Raw genomic sequence first — 10,884 nt, forward strand, 5'->3', positions numbered from 1 at the left:
TAGCTGTCATCTAGCTATTATTCGTGGGCGGTGTACCAACCGCATCTGCAGCTAACAAGTCGGTGACATAAATGCACAACGGTCACCCTGGCATATCGCGAGTGGAGCTCGATATCTCAACACTCCCCCTAGAGCTCAATCCCAATTCTTGCACACTAAGCAAGTCTCTGAACTTGCGCAGCTTCTCTGCGCCCAATGCCTTCGTGAATATGTCAGCTACTTGATCCTCTGTGCTGACATAAACTAGATCAATAAGACCTAGTAAAACCTTCTCCCGCACATAGTGATAATGCACCTCAATGTGCTTTGTTCTAGCATGATAGACTGGGTTATTTGCCAAGTGTATACTGCTCATGTTGTCACAATAAATGACAACTGGCCCATTTGTAGACTGATGCATATCATAAAGTAGCTTATGCAACCAAGCTACCTCACATGCAGCCATTGCTGCACCCCTATACTCAGCCTCTGTGCTTGACAAGGCAACTGTAGGCTGTTTCTTGCTGTTCCAGGTGACTGCAGCACTCCCAAAAGAGAACACATATCCACTGGTAGATCGTCTATCAGAAATACTACCAGCCCAATCAGCATCAGTGTATCCATGCAGCTGTATCTAAACCCTAGCCTCATAAAATAGTCCATACTGCAATGTGGACTTCACATACTTGAGTATGCATCTAGCCGCATCCAAATGCGGTTTCCTTGGAGCCTGCATAAATTGACTTACAAATCCAGCAGCATAGCTTAAATTTGGCTTGGTAATAGTCATATAAATCATACTTCCTACTATGCGTCTGTACATAGTAGGGTCTTCCAAAAGCTCACCTGCATTTGTGCTCAGCTTCACATTTTGCTCCAAAGGAACTAAAATAGGCTTACATCCAGTCATCCCATATTTGGATAGCATGTCCAATCCATACTATCTCTGCAAGAGCTGTATCCCACTTGGTGATCTAATCACCTCAATGCCCAAGAAATAACGCAGCTCTTCCAAATCCTTCATCTCAAACTTCTGCTTCAATAGCATTTTCACATGAAGGATATCTTCATCACTATCGCCTGTGATGATCAAATCATCAACATAAATGACAAGCAGGATAATCCCTTTCTCTATTTTTCTCACATAGAGTGAGAAATCTACCTTGGAAATCTGAAAGCCAATAGTGACAAGATACTGTCCTATCTTATCAGACCATGCTCTAAGTGCTTGCTTCAAGCCATACAAGGCTTTCTTCAACCTGCAAACAAACTCAGGATGAATAGCATGAACATAACCTGCTGGCTGCTCCATAAAGACCTCTTCTTGCAAATCACCATGCAAGAAGGCATTCTTTACATCCATCTGATGTAAAGACCATCCCTTTGATGCAGCCATAGCAATGACTGCTCTTACAGTTGCCATCCTTGCAACCGGACTGAATGTTTCTTCATAATCAATGTCATATGTCTATGCATACCCCTTGACAACTAATCTTGCCTTGTATCTGTTCACAAAACCATCTGCATTGTGCTTGATCTTATAAACCCACTTACAGCCAATTGCATTCTTGTCTTTAGGCAAAGGCACCAATTCCCATGTAGCATTTTCTTCCAAGGCATCCATTTCTTCATCCATGGCTTTCTCCCATTTTTCATTTCCCATGGCTTGCTCAAAAGAAGTGGGTTCTGGTTCCTGTATCACTTTGACCATATAGGCATAGTGAATGGCTGTAAATCCATCATATTTCAGCCCATCCACAGGATACCTAGCTTTGGTAGACCTGCGCAAAATAGGCTCACTTCCAGGTGCTCTCAAAACATCCCTGGTCTTCCTTACTCCAGGTGTAACAACAGAAGGAATACCCAACTCATCATCAATGCTCTGTTCTGAGCCACTGGATTCACCATCCACATAAGAGTGACCTGCATTCACATCAAATATGGGTTGATCTACCTTCTCTTTTCCTTTTCGTGATACCTGCATACCACTATCTGCATTGCTTTGAGGAGAATATCCTGATCTCAATCTACGTGTCCATGGTGAAGTATGTGATCCACTGCTAGAGGACACTGTAGGTCCACTGATATTTTGTGACTGCTGCATTGAATTCTGTGCATCATTACCTTTTGTGCATCTACATCAATCATCACATTTACTGGTTTATACCAGCTGCTCATCTCATCAAAAACAACATCTCTGCTCACTGTAAACTTATGAGTAGAAGGGTTATAGCATCTATACCCTTTCTGCTGTAGAGAATAACCAATAAAGATGCACTTCTCAGCTTTTGGATCCAACTTGGACCTCAACTCATTTGGCACATGAACATAGGCAATGCAACCAAAAATTTTCAAATGAGAAATGTCTGGTTTCCTACCAGTATACATCTCCTCTGGCGTCATGCCATGTATTGCTGCAGTGGGAGTCTTGTTCATTATGTAAACTGCTGTAGCAACTGCTTCAACCCATCTGGTAGATCTTTCTCATTTAGCATGGCCTGAGATACCTCTCCAATATGCATGTTTTTCCTTTCTGCAAGTCCATTTTGCTGTGGGGTGTGACTCATGAATATTGCTGCTTTATGCCATGCTCCTGTAAGAACCTTGCAAACTCATTTGAGAGGTAGTCTCCCACTCCATCTGACCTTAGGCATTTTATTTGCTGGCCTGTTTCTTTTTCAACCATAGCTTTAAAAGCTTTGAAGTGCCCAAACAATTCACTTTTCTTTTTCATAAAATACACCCAAACTTTTTCTGCTGAAGTCATAAATAAAAGTGACAAAATATTGATAGCCTCCAATAGATGCAGCTTTAGTAGTCCACACATTAGAGTGGATTAATTCCAATGGCTTCTTACTCTCTTGAACATGCCTAGGAAATGGTTTCCTTGCCTGTTTTCCCCCCTGCCTCTAGAGTTACCACGTCCTCCTGCATAGGACTGGTTTCCTTGAGTTTGCTGCATATTCTGATTTCTACCATGGCCTACAGATCGTCGGCCTCCTCTACCTCTACCTCTACCTCTACCTCTTCCAGCATTTGAGTAGAAGACAGTTTGTTTTGAAGTTCCTCCTGAAGAAGATGCACCCCCATTTCTCTGCTCTTCAAAAATTAGAAGAGCAAACAACTCTTCAAAATCAGGAAATTTTTCACGGACGGCAATGGATGTCCGGAACTGTGCATAATCCTTTGCTAGACCATTCAAGATCACATAAACTAGATCATCATCTTCCACTGGCGACCCAATGGAAGCAAGTGCATCTGCAATTTTGTTCACCTTCATGTGGTAGTCATTGATGCTCAGATTTTCTCTCTGCACATTGTGCAACTCCTGTTTGAGCTGCATTTTCCAGGCTTGCGTATTTGTGCTGTACATTTTTGCCAAAGTATCCCATGCCTCCTGAATATGCACAATCATAGAATCCGAAATACTGATAGACAGCGAGAGAGAGGGGAGGGAGAGAGAGAGAGGGGGGGCCGCTATCGCTGCCGCGGTAGCGAGAGAGGGAGGGGGGGAGAGAGAAGGGGGGGCGGCGAGAGAGAGGGGGGAAAGGGAGGGGAGGGGAGGGGGAGAGAGAGAAGGGGGGGGCGGCGAGAGAGAGAAGGGGAGAAGGAGGGGGGGCGGCGAGAGAGGGAGGGAGGGCGGGGAGAGAGAGGGGGGAGAGGGAGGGGAGGGGGCCGCTGCCGCTGTCGCGGTAGCGAGAGAGGGGGAGGGGGGGCAAGGGGGGGGGGGAGAGAGAAGGGGGGGCGGCGAGAGAGGGAGGGGGGGCGGGGAGAGAGAGGGGGGAGAGGGAGGGGAGGGGAGGGGGCCACTGCCGCGGCAGCGGCAGCGAGAGAGGGGGAGGGGGGGGAGAGCGAAGGGGGGGCGGGGGCAGCGAGAGAGGGGGGAGGGAGAGAGAGAGAGGGGGGGGGCCACTGCCGCTGCCGCGGCAACGAGAGAGGGGGAGGGGGGGGAGAGGGAAGGGTGGGGGGGCGCGGGCAGCGAGAGAGAGGGGAGGGAGAGAGAGAGAGAGGGGGGGGCCGCTGCCGCTACCGCGGCAGCGAGAGAGGGAGGGGGGGGAGAGAGAGAAGGGGGGGTGGCGAGAGAGAGGGGGGAGAGGGAGGGGAGGGGAGGGGGAGAGAGAGAAGGGGGGGGCCGCGGCCGCTGCCGCGGCAGCGAGAGAGGGGGAGGGGGGGGAGAGGGAAGGGGACGGCTGGGCGAGGACAGCGAGAGAGAGGGGAGGGGGAGAGAGAGAAGGGGGGGGGCCGCGGCCGCTGCCGCGGCAGCGAGAGAGGGGGAGGGGGGGAGAGGGAAGGCGGGGGGGCCGGGGGTAGCGAGAGAGAGGGGAGGGGGAGAGAGAGAGAAGGGGGGGCCGCTGCCGATGCCGCTGCCACGGCAGCGAGAGAGGGGGAGGGGGAAGAGGGAAGGGGGGGGCGGGGGCAACGAGAGAGAGGGGAGGGGGAGAGAGAGAAGGGGGGGCGGGGGCAGCGAGAGAGAGGGGAGGGGGAGAGACAGAAGGGGGGGGCCGCTGCCGCTACCGCGGCAGCGAGAGAGGGGGAGGGGGGGAGAGGGAAGGGGGGGGCGGGGGCAGCGAGAGAGAGGGGAGGGAGAGAGAGAGAGGGGGGAGAGGGAGGGGAGGGGAGGGGAGGGGAGAGAGAGAGAGGGGGGAGCCGCTGTCGCTGCTGCGGCAGCGAGAGAGGGAGGGGGAGGGGAGAGAGAGAGAAGGGGGGGCAGCGAGAGAGAGGGGAGGGAGAGAGAGAGAGGGGGGAGAGGGAGGGGAGGGGAGGGGAGGGGAGAGAGAGAGGGGGGAGCCGCTGCTGCGATAGCGAGAGAGGGGGAGGGGGGTGAGGGAAGGGGTGGGGAGAGGGAAGAGAGAGGGGGGGACCGCTGCCGCAGCAGTGAGAGAGGAGGGGGGGGAGAGAGATAGGGGGGGCAGCGAGAGAGAGGGGGGGGAGAGGGAGGGGAGGGGAGGGGAGAGAGAGAGGGGGGACCGCTGCCGCGGCAGCGAGAGAGGAGGGGGGGGAGAGAGAGAAGGGGGGAGATGCGAGAGCGAGAGAGAGGGGGAGGGAGAGAGAGAGAGGAGGGGGGGCCGCTGCCGCGGCAGCGAAAGAGAGGGAGGGGGGGAGAGAGAGAGAGAGAGAGAGAGAGAGAGAGAGAGAGGGGGAGGCCGCTGAGAGGGAGAGAGGGGGGAGAGAGAGAGAGAGAGGGAGGGGGGGGGGAGGTCGCGGCAAGTGAGAGAGAGAGTGTGGAGCGCAAGTGAGAGAGAGGGAAAAGGTGAGGAGAAAGGGAGAGAGAGAGAGAGAGGGGAAATGAAGAGGAGGGGAGAGAGTAGACTAAGATGAGAGGAAATGTAGACTAGAGCGGAGAGGAAAGAGAGAGCAAGAAGAGTGAGAGAGATGAAAATTTAGAGAGGGAGGACACGAGAAAGTACGATCGAGATAGAAAATCTTACCAATGAACAGGAGAAATGAGTGGGCGACGATCGAGATAAGATAAAGGAGCTACGATCAATGAGGCATATGAGAGGAGATTGGTATGTGATTTAGTCGAAACTTAAACAAACAAAACTATAAACCTTGGTGTTTGATGAAAATTTAGAGAGGAAGGGCACAAGAGAAAGTACGATCGAGATAAAAAATCTTACCAATGAGGAGAAAAAATGATTGGGCGACGATCAAGAAGAGATAAAGGAGAGATGTTTTGATGGAAGAATTTGGGAGCTACGATCAATGAAGCATATTAGAGGAGATTGGTGTGTGATTTAGTCGAAACTTAAACAAACAAAACTATAAACCTTGGTGTTTGAAAAGAGAAACGTGTGGAAACTAGAATTTCAAATTTCCCGCCTTTTTTTAAACTATGAATCCTTGTGTTTGAAAAGATAAACGTGTGAAAACTTGAAAATTGTGATAAAAGACAACCTTGTGTTTCAAAAGACAAACGCGTGGATGTGAAAATTGTGATAAAAGACAACCTTGTGTTTCAAAAGACAAACGCATGGATGTGAAAAGACAAATGTATGCTAAAAGGAAAACTTGTAGAAACTTGAATTTTAAATTTTTCTTTGGTTTTGAATTTAAAATGAGTTTCACTTTCATTTTTAATTTACTAGTTTAATTTAGACTATAATGCATTTTGTTTTGGAATATAAAAAGTATAATTTTAATTTTATTACATTTTAAATTAAAATTTTAAAAGTAGTTTAACTTACATTCGTTATTATTACTTTAATTTATTTCTTTTTAGGGAGAATTAATATATTCTTCTAGGTAAATATTAAATTTTTAATTTTAAGTCTTGTTTTCTTTAATTTACGTTATTTTTTCATAAACTTTAAGTTAAACTACTTTATAGTTTTTATTATTTAAATTCAAATTTATTAAGATTTTAACTTCTTATTAATGTGAATGTAGGTAAATATTAAATTTTTAATTTTAAGTCATGTTTTCTTTATTTTACGTTATTTTTTCATAAACTTTAACTTAAACTACTTTATAGTTTTTATTATTTAAATTCAAATTTATTAAGATTTTAACTTCTTATTAATGTGAATGTTCAATTCTTATGAGTTGTAAGTAAATTAGTTTTTGAAAATATAAATTTTATCTTTTTTAAAATGAGAAGGGGAAGGGAGAGAGAGAGAAGGGGGGGGGCCGCTGCCACGGCAACGAGAGAGAATGGGGGGGGAGAGAGAGAGAAAGGGGTGGGAGGATGGGAGTGGGAGAGGGAGTGGGAATGGGGAAGGTGAAAGAATGGACATGGGCATGGGAGTGAGAATGGGGAAGGTGGGGTGGGAGGATGGGGGCGGCAGTGAGAGAGAAGGGGGGGGAGAGAAGGGGGGGGGAGAGAGAGAGAAAGGGGTGTGAGTTTAAAAAAGATAAAATATAAATTTTATCTTTTTCAAACTCACAACCTTAGTGTATTAAAAAGAATAATGGAAAATAGATTATTTTTTGCTTTTAATTCGCAACCTAAGGATATTAAAAAGAACAATGGAAAAGAAATTATTTCTTGCTTTTCTTCGCTTCGACGGTTGGTGTAGTCTAGATTAGCATAGATTAGTTTGTCCTTAGAGGAGAGAACTCCAAAAAAACCAATCAAAGCCATGCTCAAAATTTCCCGACTAGTTCCTAATCGGAGTCAGTCCATTCGTTCACATTCGGTTTCACAGTCACAACAACCCTACCATTTAAGCAACGGATTAAGGTTTTTAAACTTTCAAGATGATTGAAAGTTGTATCAGTGGACATGACAGATTACAGTTGTGGAAGTTGACAGAGCATTTTACACTTATATCAGTTGCGGGAGTTGACAGAGCATTTTGCACTTATATATGACAGACTTCAAATTTGTATTCAGAGATCATTGTAAATCCTTATTTTTTTTCACATTTATGCTCTAAGCCTTGTAAAGCCTTTTAGGCTATTCCCAAAGCATGAAATTGATACTTATATGATTGGGAAGAATAAAAACTTGAGGTGTATTAATGGGACTCATTGTACTTTTGAATTTTCAAAGTAATTGTAGTTTGTCAAAGTACTTAGAATTTGTGTTGTGCTTGAATACAGGATGGATCTTGAGGCTACAGCATTTGTCAATGGTATGACACTGAAATACAAATGGAAGAATTTATGCCCCAAAGGACTTCACAAATTGGACAGTTGTTGACACAACAAAGAAAGCATGGTTCTTGGTCTTAAGTAAAGGAAATCTCATTCTAGTGATGACAAAGAGAGAGTTGGAGAAAGATGAGTGCGCATCAAATGTATCTTTCTCAAAGAGCAATTTGATTCAAGGGGGCACCTTAGTAGGAATAAAAATTGAAAAAGACAGCAGTACAATGATGATTTACACAAAGTCAAGAATGAGCAACAGATCATTTCTTCTTTCTAAGAAAGATGCAATGCACTTTGTGATGCCGCCGCCAAAAGCACCTAGATTTCCTGAATTGGTTCCTGCATTGGAGATCCTTCAACATGTGTGGGAGGAATTTCCCATTGAGGAAGCAAGAAAAATGCAGTCAAAGATTATCCTTGAATACTTTCAGGGTGTCATCTAACAAGGTTCAACTTCATTGGAGGGACCTAAGGTGCAAGAATCCACACATGAGAAAGGAAGTGATGAGACACGCCATGTAGACCTGGTTCATGGTAATACAAATGAGGGAGGAAGTGGAGTGGATGAGACAGAACACATTGTAGCAATGGATGAGGGTCTTGTACACGTGGATGCTTACAAGGGATCTACATCTGAGACAGGAATTGAATTGGTGGAGACCGGACATGCACATGCATCTCAGACAGAAATTGAATTGAGTGAGACACGACATGCATCAGCAGATAAGACAGGACATGCACACACATCTCTTGTTCATGGTATTACTCACTTAGATGGTGTAACTCATGAAGTTGATGGAATAACAGAACAAGTGAAGCCCTTAAGTATACCTGAAGTTGAGGCAATAGAAGAAGAAGTAGGGCGATCTAAAGCAGTTCACATTGAGCCCCTAAAAAATAAACCTCGACATCAAATGCAAAAGGCAAGTACTTCACGAGCTACAGTTCCAAGTCCTATAACTGGAAAAAGAGGTCATTCATATACAAAGAAAGGGCAAAGAAGAGAAGAGGAAGAACATGAAGAGGATGCGGAGGGTCTTGAAATGGAGTCAGATCTAGAAGCAGAAATGTTATCAATGAAGAACCTAAATCTTCGCTTGAATGAGGCTGTGACAGATGAGGATCCAGGATATATATGGGGCCAGAAGACTCAAGTTATACATGCTTCAACAGTGGTCAAAGCAAGTGTCTTCACCAACAGCAGGACCTTAGATACAGCCTATGCTGAAAAGATTTTTCAGGCTTTGATTGATGGAAAAAAACCAATTGTTTCTAATTTGGTACTCCGTCCAAGAACATTTTGGCCAGTCATGGGAGATTATAGTCAATCCATCAATTTCTCTCAGCCTATAGATTTTGAGATGCAATTCACTAAGTTCCTCGGAAAACAAGTTCCCTCACTTCAAGAAGGACAGAGTTCAGTGAATGATCTAGAATAAGGGATGCCAAGAGAAATTTCTTAGCTCATTGTACATTTGAGGCAATAGATGGTCAGCACTATGCCTATGCTTGTAATGAGCGCTCTAGAGATGCATACAAGAAAGGAGAAATTACTTATCAAACCTTCGCGAGTGTGCCTCAATTTCACTACTATTCTGCATGCATCTGTATCTTCAAGAACGAGAAAAAATATTTGATTGAGTCGGAAAGACTTAATCATGACATTTATGCACTACGAAAAATCACCTCCACTTCAGAGATGTTGCTCAAAGCTAGGACCATATGGAAAACTTTTAATTCTTCTTTGACCACTCTCAAAAGAACTGCAACTAAAGTGGAAGCAGATAATCTTGTTGACTTCTACACATGCTTGAGTGCCATTGTACCAAGGGGAAAGCAGGAAAGAGCAGAGGTGATTACAAGCTTCAAGACAGTAAGGGATAGGTATCAAGACTACACAAGCATACTTTTCCGTAGTGATGAAGTTTTTCATCAGATCAAAGACGTGTGTCTTGCATGTGAGAAAGGAGATGTTACATATGAGGCTCCATCATTGATTAAAGAGAAGGCAAAGAAGATTGAGAAAAAAGAGATGACAGCTCGGATGTGGAGGCCTTTAAGAAACCTACCAGACAAATACGCAAGTCTTGCTGCAGAGAAATTAATGTCCAAAGAATGGTTTTTTGGCAAAAAGGATAAAGATCATTGCATGGAAGATTGCATCATCCAACAGGTCAAGCGTGATGCAGTAAAGAGTGCAATTGAATATTTATTGGGAGAAAAAAATATTCCAATTAGCCAATGTAAAATTGATCATAACATTGTGAGGCAGATGGCATCAGCTTTACCGTCAGCTAAACAGAAGGCTTGGGCGCATAAATGGGTGAAGGTAGAAGATGATGGATCTGAAATTACTCTCTCTATGAGAAGTGACATTCCGGAAAATGTGTATGCATATGCACAAAAAGTCATCAATAACCACACTCTCAGAAAAGAAAAAACTTTGAACAAGGGCTTTTATTTCATACATGAAATCATTTCAGAGTTTGGAAAGAGTGTTGAGTGCAAGGGAGTTTCATTGAGTGATTTTTTGTCCGACGACACTGCTTGGGAGAGACCTCAGCTTTTCTTTGTCTATGAAATATCACCGGATGACATCCGTCAACTCCTTGACAGAATATTACATACCACCATTGGTAGAGTGGGACAATGTAATAATACATTAGGTTTTACTTTTTTGAAAGTCTAATTTATTATGTACAATAAATATATTATGATGAGAATCTAATAATTATATCATTCTTATGTTCCATCACTTTATTTTATAGATTTCAATGTACTCAAAATCTATCATTTATTATGTACAGCAAGTCTAACTTATATTATATTAAAAGAATATCTCATGATGAGATTCTAATAATTACTAACTTATATTATATTAAAAGAATATCTCATGATGAGATTCTATTAATTATATCATTCTTGTGTTCCATCATTTTACTTTATAGATTTCAATGTACTATCACTATCTTATATGTCTCAAATGTCTCCCATTACGGTCTTGCATCCCATCATTTTATTTTATAATGTCTCGCATTACGATCTTGCATCTAGTCATCTCGCATTACGGTCTTGCATCTGTAGTTCTATAAATTCCCTAGTAGTCGTTCATCTTCTATATCTCACCCGCAGCAGATACTTCTTCCACTTTGCTCTTCTTACCTTACTCCTCTCCTCAAGCTTGCTCCTTCCATCTTGCCCGCAGCCTTGCCTCCTCTTCTCAAGCATACTCCTTTCATCTTGCCTTACCTCCTCTAGTTACCTTCCTCGCTCTCGTTACCTTTCTCACCTCGTTCGTCTTCTATATCTTTC

The sequence above is a fragment of the Dipteris shenzhenensis genome, chromosome 11, assembly GCF_047967505.1.
Source record: "Dipteris shenzhenensis isolate YYH24624 ecotype China chromosome 11, Dip_SZ_1.0, whole genome shotgun sequence".
Taxonomy (NCBI): domain Eukaryota; kingdom Viridiplantae; phylum Streptophyta; class Polypodiopsida; order Gleicheniales; family Dipteridaceae; genus Dipteris; species Dipteris shenzhenensis.